Here is a 13,848-nt window from a genome sequence, read left to right as displayed (position 1 = left end):
TCCCCGTTAGTGTTCTTCGGTATATGCCAATCGTACCAAGACTTCAACGTCTTTTCATGGTCGAAGAGACGGCCAGACAGATGACATGGCACAAAACGGGCAAAAGAACCGAACTAGATGCAGATGGGAATCTGATGATTGTACACACATCGGATGGTGTTGCGTGGAAAACGTTTGATGAATTACATGCTGACAAAGCGGCAGATCCGAGGCATCCTCGAGTCAGCATCAGCACGGATGGGTTCAGTGTGTTTGGTATGACGGCAGCCCAATACAGTTGTTGGCCCGTATTTGTCTTTCCACTCAATCTCCCCCCGGACAGATTATGCAAAGAAAGAACATTTTCCTGACGTTGATAATTCCAGGGCCCAACTATCCGAGGAAAAATATGAATGTGTACATGCAGCCGCTTAAGGACGAATTGCAAGAAGCCTGGGATAATGGGTTCAAGACATACGACGCCTATAGCAAACGGAACTTCATAATGCGTGTCTGGTACATGTACTCGACGCATGACTTGCCGGCGTATGCGCTATTCGTTGGCTGGTGTGTGCATGGAAGGTTCCCGTGCCCCACATGCAAGGGAGCTCTTGAGTTTCGTTGGCTTCAGGCCGGTCGCAAGTTTTCTTGCTTCGACATGCATAGACAGTTCCTGAATCCTCGCCATAAGTTCAGGAAAGACAAGAAGAACTTCATTAGAGGTAGAGTTGTCAAAAACTCTGCACCACCTGCATTGACAGGCCAACAGACCCTGGATCAGTTAAACGCTCTCGAGCCAGATCCAGAGCGTCCAGGGTACTTCAAGGGGTATAATTCTAAGCACGCCTGGACTCACAAAACATGCTTATGGGATCTGCCTTACTTCAAAGACCTCCTTTGCCCACACAACATCGACGTGATGCACACTGAGAAGAATATCGCCGAGGCACTTTTTGGTACATTGTTCGGCATAGATGGGAAGTCAAAGGATAATACTAAGGCTAGAGTCGATCTGGAGGCGTTATGTGATAGGCCATTACAAAACATGAAAGAACCAAAAGGAAAGCAGAACTGGACGAAGCCAAAGGCATGGTTCAATCTTGGAAGGCCAGCTATGAGGGAAATTATCTTGTGGGTGAAAATGCAGTTGATGTTCCCCGATGGTTATGCAGCGAATCTAAAGAGGGGAGCCAGTCTTGATAAATTGAAGATATTTGGTCTCAAGAGTCATGATTGGCACATATGGATTGAGCGGGTAATGCCGGTGATGTTGCGTGGCTTCATCCCTAAGGATGAATGGCTAGTACTGGCAGAACTCAGCTATTTCTTCCGTGTTCTTTGTGCGAAAGAACTATCGCCTGGCGTGCTAGAAGAAATGGAAGAGTTGGCGCCGGAGTTGATCTGCAAGTTAGAGAAGATCTTTTCACCGGGCTTCTTTAATCCAATGCAACATTTGATTTTGCATCTCCCGACCGAGGCAAGATTGGGGGGGCCCGTGCAAAATCGTTGGTGCTACCCAACTGAGAGGATGCAGAAGACGCTTCGACAAAAATTTAAAAATAAACGTAGAATTGAAGCATCGATGGCTGAGGCATTCATCACTGAGGAGGCGGCAAACTTCGTGACAGCACACTACGAAGCCAAAAATCGTCATTTGCATAATCCGAAGCCTCGGTACAATGCTGACGACCCTAAAAAGGGTGGATCGAACCTCAGCCTATTCAAAGGGAATCTCGCACCAGCCAGTGTTTCAAATCCAGTATCTTTGGATAACGAACAATGGCGGACCATTTCGTTGTATATCTTCAACAACCTGATAGAAGTGCGGCCATACATCGAGTAAGTTCTCGGTACATTGTTTCGCAACTTCTATTTCCTTTGAACTGCTCTTATTCCTGGATATTTCATACAATCGATACGTCGCCTTATTCTTGTATGGAGCGGTGATCCAAAAGGATTCTGTCGAAGAGTATGAGCTTCTCGCAAAGCAAGGAGGCGGCTATCCCGGTTTCATCTCTTGGTTCAAACAAACGGTAATTTCTATTAGACAATTTCATTTCATTTGCTAATTTGTGCGTAATGCAACAATCCTTTCATATTAAACTTGTAGGCTAATTCAGAGTCTATGGACGCCGAATTGAGACAAGTCGCTAATGGTTTTGACTATAAGGTCCGTTCATTTGACAAATACGACATCAACGGGTATCGCTTTCGTACCTATGGCAAAGAGCTATCTATGGCCGACCGAAAGTCTACAAATTGTTGTGTATCTGCTATCGGCGAAGGAGGTACCGAGTATTATGGGAGAGTTGAAGCAATTTATGAACTTCTATTCTATGGTGAAAACCCGCCGAATGTCGTAGTCTTCAAATGTTATTGGTTTCAGCCGAAGGAGACTAGAAGGACTCATGAACATATAGGGCTAGTTGAAATCAACCAAAGCACCCATTTAGATGTTCCTGATGTCTATATTACGGCTCAACAGGCGACCCAAGTATTCTATCTACCGTGGGCCTGCCAAACTAATCCAAATCTGAAAGGTTGGGATGTCGTTTATGAAGTGCCGCCACGTGCTAGACTATCTCCCCCAAAGGAAGAGGATTATGAACCTCACATAAACCCAGACACATATGAAGGAGAATTCTTCCAAGAGACACGTCTTTCCAAAAAGCGTTTCAAGAACCGCTATACTTCACCCCAAAACATTGAAGTAGAGAGCGACAGTGAATCCGACATCACCCCAGAGGAGGAACAAGAAGAGCCAGAAAAAGAAGAGGTTACTGCTGCGGATGACCTGTCATTGCTTGACCGATTATGTCAAGGTGGCCTTCCACATGTTGATGCCACTGAACCCTATGAGCCCGTCATTGATTATAGTGATGATGATGATTATGCATTTATTGATGATACTGATCGAGATTATTAGTAGTGTCAGGTATTAAATTTTTTTATGTTGTACTTGATGGTGATACACTTAAGTGATACACATATTATTATTCATGTCGGTCTTTTTTTTATGTTGTACTAATTTCGTTTACTGTTTGTCATGGCAGGTGTTGAAAGATGGTGGGCGCTGGTCGGGAGCGCGCCAAGGCCCCTTCTTCGTCGGCGCATGGTGTGAGGTCTTCCATTCCAGATGCACCTCTCCGCCGAGCGTTGCTAGACAGTATGGCGACACCGCCGGGCCCTTCTTCGTCGACCGCGGTGCCCAGCAGGGGACGAGGTAGGAAGAGAGGAGGTGGGGCACGTGGTCGCGGGAGAGCAGGTAGGGTGACTGCTACGGCGCCTTCCTCGCCGCCACCCCCAGCTGTTTCACCCGAGCACGTGACTGCTAGGGTGGACTCGTCCGAGGAGGAGGCTACACGGACTCCGGTCCACGAGCCTCCGGTCCACGGGTCTTGGGCCCACGAGCCTCGGGTCGATTGGCCTTCGGCCCACGAGACCCCGGAGGAGCACACGTCTGGATGGGGTACCTGGAACGATCAGCCCGAGGAGCCAAGTGGCCATGCTGATGATGGCGGGGAGTCGACTGATATTGAGGAGGAGGGGGCACCGTCTACCAGCGTGGTGCTACATGGCTCCCGTCCGTGCCGGCGACCAGCGAGCAGAGGTGGTTGATTTTCCCTGATGGGGAGAGGTAAGTACATTTAATATTTTTGTACCTTCTGCATTCACGTTTCTTCAAATAACTAATGCGTTGGCCTTGTCATGCTGTAGGGGTTGGGACCACCATCATAGTGTCCGCCGGCCCAACTCCGTCCTTGGAGTTCTTTGCCGGCAAAACTTCCCGGGGTTTGTCATGTTGCCTGGTGAGGGTCGGCTTCCAGAGCTTGGATTGAGCTGGGAGCACTACTTGGCTGCCCCGGCCCCGCCGGATGAGATTATCGACGGTGTCTTGTGCGACACGAGGGCAGACGTGGTGATCAGAAAGTTCTGGGTAATTTCTCCTTTACACATTTAAAAATCTTCAACTAGCTAGTTATTAATTGTACTAATCAATATTGTCTCATTTGATTGCAGACATTCTACAGGTGTGAGGAGGGATACGAGGAGGACGCGGCACATGTTATCGAGAACGTCTGCAAGCGCCTACTACAGAACTTACGGCACGAGGCTCGGGTGCAGGCCGTTCGAGACTACTACGCCTTGCGTGGTATCAAGAAGACCAAGCCGGCGTGCCGCGATAAGTTCCTGAGTAAGGAGCAGTACATGAAGGTAATTCTTAAGGCCTTCTACTTAAGTTCCTTCATTTAGTAATTCTTAGCCATAGCGCTCAAGTTTCTATTTGCTAACTTAGGCGCCTCCGAGATGGTGTGCGGATCGGATGGATTGTTGGGAGGTGTTGGTCAATGAGTGGTGCTCAAAAGAATGGCTAGCCCTCCACAACGAGGCCAAGGACAAACGTGCCCAAATGGAAGGTGTGCCACACCGTCAAGGCAGCTCCAACTTATATCAGTTCGGGCGGAACTGGGTATGTGGTTTGCTTCATGATTCATGCAATTCATTCATCATGCTAGCTTGAGCCCTTTAATTACTAATTTACATTGTTTCTCTCTTTCAGGCACACCACAATAAGGTGGATAAGGTGCCAGAGGTGTACGACCTGTATGCCATGGCCCACACTGCCTCTTTCAAGAAAGTCAAGGCATTCTCTCAGTCTGACCTCGATGATGCAAACAACTTCACCAACATCTCCTCCCACAACAAGCTCGTGAGATATAGAGATGAGGGGAAGGCGAGGAAAGGGGAGGACTTTAACCCGAGCCAGGGTCCCATTGATCCAGAGCTGGTGATGATATCTGGTGGCGGGAGGTCCCATGGCTCCATAGCCATTGGAGATGGACTTATCCGTTGTCCTAGCACTCTCCCGGAGATCAAGGCGCGCCAGTCGAGCTCCGCTCCTGAGATAAGGCCTCGTGAACGGCCAGTGCAACTCGCCATCAAGGTTAGTGATACGTACTCAGCTATCTTTCTCCATTACATTGTGTGCGCTTCCATCAATGATTACAAATGGTCATGTGAGTGGTGTTGCAGGCTGCTATACAGAGTGAGAGAGATAGAACGGAGAAACTTCTGGCGGAGGCGGCGGAGAGGCAGCGGGAGTTGGAGGAGAGGACGACAAAGATGTTGGAGGAGGAGAGGGCACGGAATGACATGCAGGCAAGGGCCATGTACGAGCTCCTTGTGGTAAGTCTCTTCTGCAGATTAGCCAAAACATTCATGTAGTGTTTGTCTCATTACTAACTAGTATGACTGAGTCGTCAAAACCAAATGTGCAGTCTGTGTGTGAGAAGACCGGTCAGACCGCTCCGCCGATGCCAGTGATTGCTCCTGGGACCACGGTGAGTTTAATTTGAATGGACATTACTTGCTAGTCTTAACATTTGAGTGTCATCATGCTAACAAGACATTGGAAATGATCTTTGGTGTAGCGTAACTCCAGACAAGCATCGCACGATCCTTCTCCAGCTACCGACACAAGCCAGCCCGCTCCTACACCTCCTGGATCATGGTAAGTTTATCTAGTGTTTTGCTTAACACATGCATAAAGACCTAGACTTAGCTTTATTTCCTCCAATGCTTACCATAATGACCTAGACTTAGCTTCTTCTCCTCCAAAATGACTTAATAAGCTTACTGACCTCCAAAACCATCCATTTTACCTAAGTTGGCTCTAAAACGATCTGTACTTAGCTTACTTATGTCAAAAATTGCAAAATTAGCTTAGTTAGCTCATAAACGATCCATTTTACCTAAATTAGCTCTAAAATGACCCATTTTACCTTGGTTAGCTTATAAATGATCCAGTTCATCCAAGTTAGCTCAAAAATGACCCATTTTACCTAGTTTAGCTCCCAAATGATCCATTTTACCTACGTTAGCTTTAAAATGACCCATTTCACCTAGGTTAACTCCAAAATAACCCATCTTACCTAGGTTATCTCATAAACGATCCATTTCAACTAATTTAGCTCATAAACGATCCATTTCACCAAGTTAGCTCAAAAACGATCCATTTCACCTAAATTAGCTCTTAAATGATTCATTTCACCTAAGTTAGCTCAAAAGATCCATTTCAACTAAATTAGCTCATAAATGATCCATTTCACCTAAGTTAGCTCAAAAACGATCCATTTCAACTAAGTTAGCTCATAAATGATCCATTTCACCTAAGTTAGCTAAAAAACGATCCATTTCACCTTAGTTACCTCAAAAACGATCCATTTGACCTTAGTTAGCTCATAAACGACCCATTTCAACTAAGTTAGCTCATAAATGATCCATTTCACCTTAGCTAGCTCATAAACGACCCATTTCAACTTAGTTAGCTCATATATGATCCATTTCACGTAAGTTAGCTCATAAATGACATACTCTTCTTGTTCTAGTCTTCTTCTTGTTCTACTCTTCTTGTTCTAGTCTTCTTCTTGTTCTACTCTTCTTGTTCTAGTCTTCTTCTTGTTCTACTCTTCTTGTTCTAGTCTTCTTATTCTAGTCACCTATTTCTAACTTTCTTATTTTGCCATTTTGCAGATTTCATTCACTTCATGGAAGCTAGCTTGCTATGGAGTGCTTGTTTATGTATGGATGGAACTTGCTTATGTATGAATGGATGGATGGAACTTGCTTATGTAATATGTATGGATGGAACTTGCTTATGTATGAATGGATGGAACTTGCTTATGTATGAATGTATGGAACTTATGTGTTGGATATATGTGATATGTTTGCTGTTAAATAGGCCTGTGAAATATATCTATATATGTCATATATATTTGCTGTGAAAATTGTTGGATTTAATAAAAAACAGAAAAAAGAGCCAATATGCAGGCTCTTTGCCGTCCGCCACCGACGGCAACGGGCTCTTTGCCGTCCGCGGCTGACGGCAAACAAGCCACGTGGCAGCCAACTGTGCTTCCTGGGAGCTGACCCATTTGGTCAGTTTGCCTACAGTGGCAGACGGCAAAGACACTAGAAAGTTTGCCTACAGTGGCAGACGGCAAAGACACTAGAAAGTTTGCCTACAGTGGCAGACGGCAAAGACACTAGAAAGTTTGCCGTTAGCGGCGGACGGCAAAGGCATGCCGTTAGCCACTTAACGGACTGACAGCGCAATTATTGCCGTCTGCTCTCTTTGCCGTCCACTGCAGACGGCAAAGGCCCTTTGCCATCAGCCGCCAGGAAGCAGACGGCAAAGTAGCTCTTTACCGTAGCCTACTTTGCCGGAGCCTTTTGCCGTCCGCGGCTGACGGCAAAGGCCTTTGCCGTCCGCCGTTCATGCCTTTGCCGTCCGCCGTGGCAGACGGCAAAATAGGTGATTCCTGTAGTGGTAGGAAGAGGAAATTCAAAACCTCCAAAAATAATTGATGGAATTTTTCCAATAGAATTGATACTATGGACTTGAGGTTGTTTCCTCGGTAAGTGTACCGTATGCTCATTACCATTAACATGAAAAGTGACATTACCTTTGTTGCAATCAATAACAACACCTGCAGTATTCAAAAAAGGTCTTCCAAGAATAATAGACATACTATCGTCCTCGGGAATATCAAGAATAACAAATTCCGTTAAAATAGTAATGTTTGCAACCACAACAGGCACGTCCTCACAAATACTGACAGGTATGGCAGTTGATTTATCAATCATTTGCAAAGATATTTCAGTAGGTGTGAACTTATTCAAATCAAGTCTACGATATAAAGAGAGAGGCATAACACTAACACCGGCTCCAAGATCACATAAAGCAGTTTTAACATAGTTTCTTTAAATGGAGCATGGTATAGTAGGTACTCCTGGATCTCCATGTTTCTTAGGTATTCCACCCTTAAAAGTATAATTAGCAAGCATGGTGGAAATTTCAGCTTCCGGTATCTTTCTTTTATTAGTAACAATTTCTTTCATATACTTAGAATAAGGATTCATTTTGAGCATATCAGTTAATCGCATACGCAAAAAGATAGGTCTAATCCTTTCAGCAAAGCGCTCAAAATCCTCATCATCCTTTTTCTTGGATGGTTTGGGAGGAAAAGGCATGGGTTTCTAAACCCATGGTTCTCTTTCTTTACCGTGCTTCCTAGCAACAAAGTCTCTCTTATCATAACGTTGATTCTTTGATTGTGGGTTATCAAGATCAACAGCAGGTTCAATTTCTGCATCATTATCATTACTAGGTTGAGCATCATCATGAACATCTTCATTAATATTATCACTAGGTTCATGTTCATTACCAGATTGTGTTTCAGCATCAGAAATAGAAATATCATTTCGATTCTCAGGTGTTTCAGCAATAGGTTCACTAGAAGCATGCAAAGTCCTATAATTTTTCTTTTTCTTCTTTTTAGAAGAATTAGGTGTGTCAATATTATTTCTCTGAGAATCTTCCTCAATTCTCTTAGGGTGGCCTTCAGGATACAAAGGTTCCTGAGTCATTTTACCAGTTCTAGTAGCCAGCCTAACAGCATAGTCATTATTCTTACTATTTAATTCATTGAGCAAATCATTTTGAGCTTTAAGTACTTGTTCTACTTGAGTGGTAACCATAGAAGCATGTTTAGTAATGAGTTTAAGTTCACCTTTAACTCTATACATATAATCACCCAAGTGTTCAAGCGTATCGGAACTGTATTTCAATTGTCTACCAAAATAAGCATTGAAATTTTCTTGTTTGACAATAAAATTATCGAACTCTTCTAAGCATTGTCTAGCAGACTTATAGTGAGGAATATCACCTTCATCAAATCTATAGAGAGAATTTACCTTTACTACCTGTGTCGGGTTATCAAGACCATGAGTTTCTTCAATAGGTGAGGGGTTAAGATCATATGTTTCTTCAATAGCGGTAAATTAAGACCATGTATTTCTTCAATAGGAGGTAAATTCTTAACATCTTCAGCTTTAATACCTTTTTCTTTCATGGATTCCTTTGCCTCTTGCATATCTTCAGAATTGAGAAACAGAACACCCCTATTCTTCGGAGTTTGTTTAGGAATAGGCTCAGAAGTTGGCTCAGGAAGTGTCCAATTATTTTCATTTGTCAACATATTATTCAATAGAATCTCAGCTTCATCCGGTGTTCTTTCCCTGAAAACAGAACCAGCACAACTATCCAGGTAATCTCTGGAAGCATCGGTTAGTCCATTATAAAAGATATCAAGTATTTCATTTTTCTTAAGAGGATGATCAGGCAAAGCATTAAGTAATTGGAGAAGCCTCCCCCAAGCTTGTGGGAGACTCTCTTCTTCAATTTGCACAAAATTATATATATCCCTTAAAGCAGCTTGTTTCTTATGAGCAGGGAAATATTTAGCAGAGAGGTAATAAATCATATCCTGGGGACTACGCACACAACCAGGATCAAGAGAATTAAACCATATCTTAGCATCACCCTTTAATGAGAACGGAAATATTTTAAGGATATAAAGATAGCGAGATTTCTCATCATTAGTGAACAGGGTGGCTATATCATTTAATTTAGTAAGATGTGCCACAACAGTTTCAGATTCATAGTCATCAAAAGGATCAGATTCAACCAAAGTAATTATATCAGGATCAACAGAGAATTCATAATCCTTACCAGTAACACAGATAGGTGAAGTAGCAAAAGCAGGGTCAGGTTTTATTCTAGCATTAAGAGATCGTTGCTTCCATTTAGCTAATAGCTTCTTAAGATCACTTCTATCATTGCAAGCAAGAATACCTCTAGCGGATTCTTCATCCAGAACATAACCCTTAGGCACAATAGGCAATCCATATTTATTAGGGGAAGAGCCTTCATCATCACTATCTTCAATATTATCGGTTTCAATAATTTCATTCTCTCTAGCCCTAGCAAGTTGTTCATCAAGAAATTCACCAAGTGGCACAGTAGTATCAAGCATAGAAGTAGTTTCATCATAAGTATCATGCATGGCAGAAGTGGCATCATCAATAACATGCAACATATCAGAATTAATAGCAGTAGCAGGTTTAGGTGTCGCAAGCTTACTCAAAACACAAGGTGAATCAAGTGCAGAGCTAGATGGCAGTTCCTTACCTCCCCTCGTAGTTGAGGGATAATTTTTTGTTTTTGCGTCTTTCAAGTTCTTCATAGTGACCAGCAGATATAAATCCCAAGTGACTCAAAGAATAGAGCTATGCTCCCTGGCAACGGCGCCAGAAAATAGTCTTGATAACCCACAAGTATAGGGGGTCGCAACAGTTTTCGAGGGTAGAGTATTCAACCCAAATTTATTGATTCGACACAAGGGGAGCCAAAGAATATTCTCAAGTATTAGCAGCTGAGTTTTCAATTCAACCACACCTGGATAACTTAGTATCTGCAGCAAAGTATTTAGTAACAAAGTAATATGGAAGTAACGGTAGCAAAAGTAATATTTTTGGGTTTTGTAGTGATTGTAACAGTAGCAACGGAAAAGTAAATAAGTAGAGAACAATATGTGAAAAGCTCGTAGGCATTGGATCAGTGATGGAGAATTATGCCGGATGCGGTTCATCATGTAACAATCATAACATAGGGTGACACAGAACTAGCTCCAATTCATCAATGTAATGTAGGCATGTATTCCGAATATAGTCATACGTGCTTATGGAAAAGAACTTGCATGACATCTTTTGTCCTACCCTTCCGTGGCAGCGGGATCCTAACGGAAACTAAGGGATATTAAGGCCTCCTTTTAATAGAGTACCGGAACAAAGCATTAACACATAGTGAATACATAACTCCTCAAACTATGGTCATCACCGGGAGTGATCCCGATGATTGTCATTTCGGGGTTGCCGGATCATAACACATAGTAGGTGACTATAGACTTGCAAGATAGGATCAAGAACTCACATATATTCATGAAAACATAATAGGTTCAGATCTGAAATCATGGCACTCGGGCCCTAGTGACAAGCATTATGCATTGCAAAGTCATAGCAACATCAATCTCAGAACATAGGGGATACTAGGGATCAAACCCTAACAAAACTAACTCGATTACATGATAAATCTCATCCAACCCATCACCGTCCAGCAAGCCTACGATGGAATTACTCACGCACAGCGGTGAGCATCATGAAATTGGTGATGGAGGATGGTTGATGATGACGACGGCGACGGATTCCCCTCTCCGGAGCCCCGAACGGACTCCAGATCAGCCCTCCCGAGAGGTTTTAGTGCTTGGTGGCGGCTCCGTATCGTAAAATGCGATGAATCCTTCTCTTTGATTTTTTCCTCCCCAAAAGTGAATATATGGAGTTGGAGTTGAGGTCGGTGGAGCGTCAGGGGGCCCACGAGGTAGGGGGCGTGCCCAGGGGCAGGCGCGCCCTCCACCCTCGTGGACAGGTGGAGGCACCCCTGACGTGGATTCTTCTTCTAGTATTTCTAATATTTTCCAAAAATATGTTCCGTGGAGTTTCAGGTCATTCCGTGAACTTTTGTTTCTGCACATAAATAACACCATGGAAAGTCTGCTGAAAACAGCGTCAGTCCGGGTTAGTTCCATTCAAATCATGCAAGTTAGAGTCCAAAACAAGGGCAAAAGTGTTTGGAAAAGTAGATACGAAGGAGATGTATCAGGGTATTACGCATCTACGTGGCCCAAACCTGGGTAAAATCTCCTTGCGCTGACATCTAGACCCGCTCTTTGCACAACCCCGCGCCCGCCAACCGTAGAAGGGATCTTCGTGATCCCATAGGTGTCGTTTCCACCGACATCTTTGGCGCGCCAGGGTAGGGGGCGCAGTTGTGAAAATCTGGTCTAGTTCCCGCAGCGGCTTCATCGCATTCGTCGCTCCAAGGAAGAAGTCGACCAAACGAACGGCACCATCTGCAGACGCGGCAACTGCCCGCGCGACGATAGAAAAGCTAAGTCATGCAAAATTTTGAGTAATTCCTTTTTATATGATGTTATTTTCCTCGGAAGTCTCGCCCTTTGTATGAAAAACCTGCACGCGATGGGGCCCTTCCGCTATTGGCAACACCCTTGTTCTGTTTCGAGTCCGCTCAACAGTTCGAGCAGCCGCGTCGAGAACAGCAGGGTGTCCTTTCCGCTATTGGCAACGCCCTTGTTCTGTTTCGAGTCCGCTCAACAGTTCAAGCAGCCGCGCTGAGAGCGATAAGGTGGTTTGCCTGGCAGCAAGCACACCCGGCAGGCTATTGAGGATCCGTCCTCAAGGTGCCGCGGCTTGGGTTTATGCGCCGGCAAGTCTATCCACTTAAGCGTAGGGTGTACGTCCAAGAAGAAATCGAACAGGAAAATAACATATATCACTTCAAAGTACTGAGTTATACTATATCAATTGATGCTGCGGTTCTAACTTAAGATAAAAATTGTCTTAGTCATGAACCCGCAGCGACGATGAGAAACGGGGCGCTTAGTCCCAGCGCTGGCCCTCCACCCTCTGGACTCCGTCGACACAGCTGATGATGGGCTCGATGCGCTCCTCGATCGCCGTGAGGTCCACATCCTCCGGCAAGCTCCCCAGTGTGACGGCGAAGTCGACATTAGGGTACCAGTACGCCACGTTGGTGAGGACCTTGGTCAGGGCGCCCCGGCAAAGCTTCCGGGCCTCTTTGGCCAGAGAGGCTGCTCGGTTGGAACGGAGCTGCTCCAGGGCTCCAAGGACGCCCTCAAAGAACAGAGTCAGCTTGGCATTGGGACTCACATTCAGCTCATGGGTGTACCTGACGTTCGGCATCCCCATTGTGGCCAGCTTCGTGGTGATCCTGTCGGCGACGTCGATGAGGCGGCTGATCCAACGATTTATGCCCTCCTTGTACTCCTTGAGCTCGGCGGCGTCATTCTTCCGCAGCTGCCTCTCGTCCTCCAAGACCTTGTTCAGAGTCTCCTCACGAGCCCCGGCCTCCGAAAGCTTCCCCTCCAAGCCGTCCAGCTTCAACTTTACATCGTTGATGGAGTCGTTGGCCTTGGAGGGTAGCTCGGCCTCGTTGAGGACTGCAGCCTGCGCATCCGCCAAGGCGCCGTTGGCCGTATCCCTCTCCTTCGCCAGCTCCGAGGCCACGTTCTTCAGCTCTTCCCGCTCCAGCTCGAGCTCCTTCACCTTGTCGGCATGGACCAGGGCCTGAGTGTCGAGTGCCTCTTTGTGCCTCTGCTCCAGCTCCAGAGTCCGCTGCACAACGAGCCTCTCGACCTCCTGCTACCTCTTGAGCACTGCGTTGGTTTTCCCTTGAAGAGGAAAGGGTGATGCAGCAAAGTAGCATAAGTATTTCCCTCAGTTTTTGAGAACCAAGGTATCAATCCAGTAGGAGGCTACGCGCGAGTCCCTCGCACCTACACAAACAAATAAATCCTCGCGACCAACGCGATAAGGGGTTGTCAATCCCTACACGGTCACTTACGAGAGTGAGATCTGATAGATATGATAAGATAATATTTTTGGTATTTTTGTGATAAAGATGCAAAGTAAAGAAAGTAAAATAAAAGCGGCAATGGAAATAGCTTGTTGACGGGAGATTAATATGATTGAAAGTAGACCCGGGGGCCATAGGTTTCACTAGTGGCTTCTCTCAAGAGCATAAGTATTTTACGGTGGATGAACAAATTACTGTTGAGCAATTGACAGAATTGAGCATAGTTATGAGAATATCTAGGTATGATCATGTATATAGGCATCACGTCCGAGACAAGTAGACCGACTCCTGCCTGCATCTACTACTATTACTCCACACATCGACCGCTATCCAGCATGCATCTAGAGCATTAAGTTCATAAGAACAGAGTAACGCTTTAAGCAAGATGACATAATGTAGAGGGATAAATTCATGCAATATGATAAAAACCCATCTTGTTATCCTTGATGGCAACAATACAATACGTGCCTTGCTGCCCCTACTGTCACTAGGAAAGGACACCGCACGATTGA

The sequence above is a fragment of the Aegilops tauschii genome, chromosome 7 (assembly GCF_002575655.3).
Source record: "Aegilops tauschii subsp. strangulata cultivar AL8/78 chromosome 7, Aet v6.0, whole genome shotgun sequence".
NCBI classification, from domain to species: Eukaryota; Viridiplantae; Streptophyta; class Magnoliopsida; order Poales; family Poaceae; genus Aegilops; species Aegilops tauschii.
The sequence above is the reverse complement of the archived record's forward strand: the minus strand, read 5'-3'. Positions refer to the sequence as shown.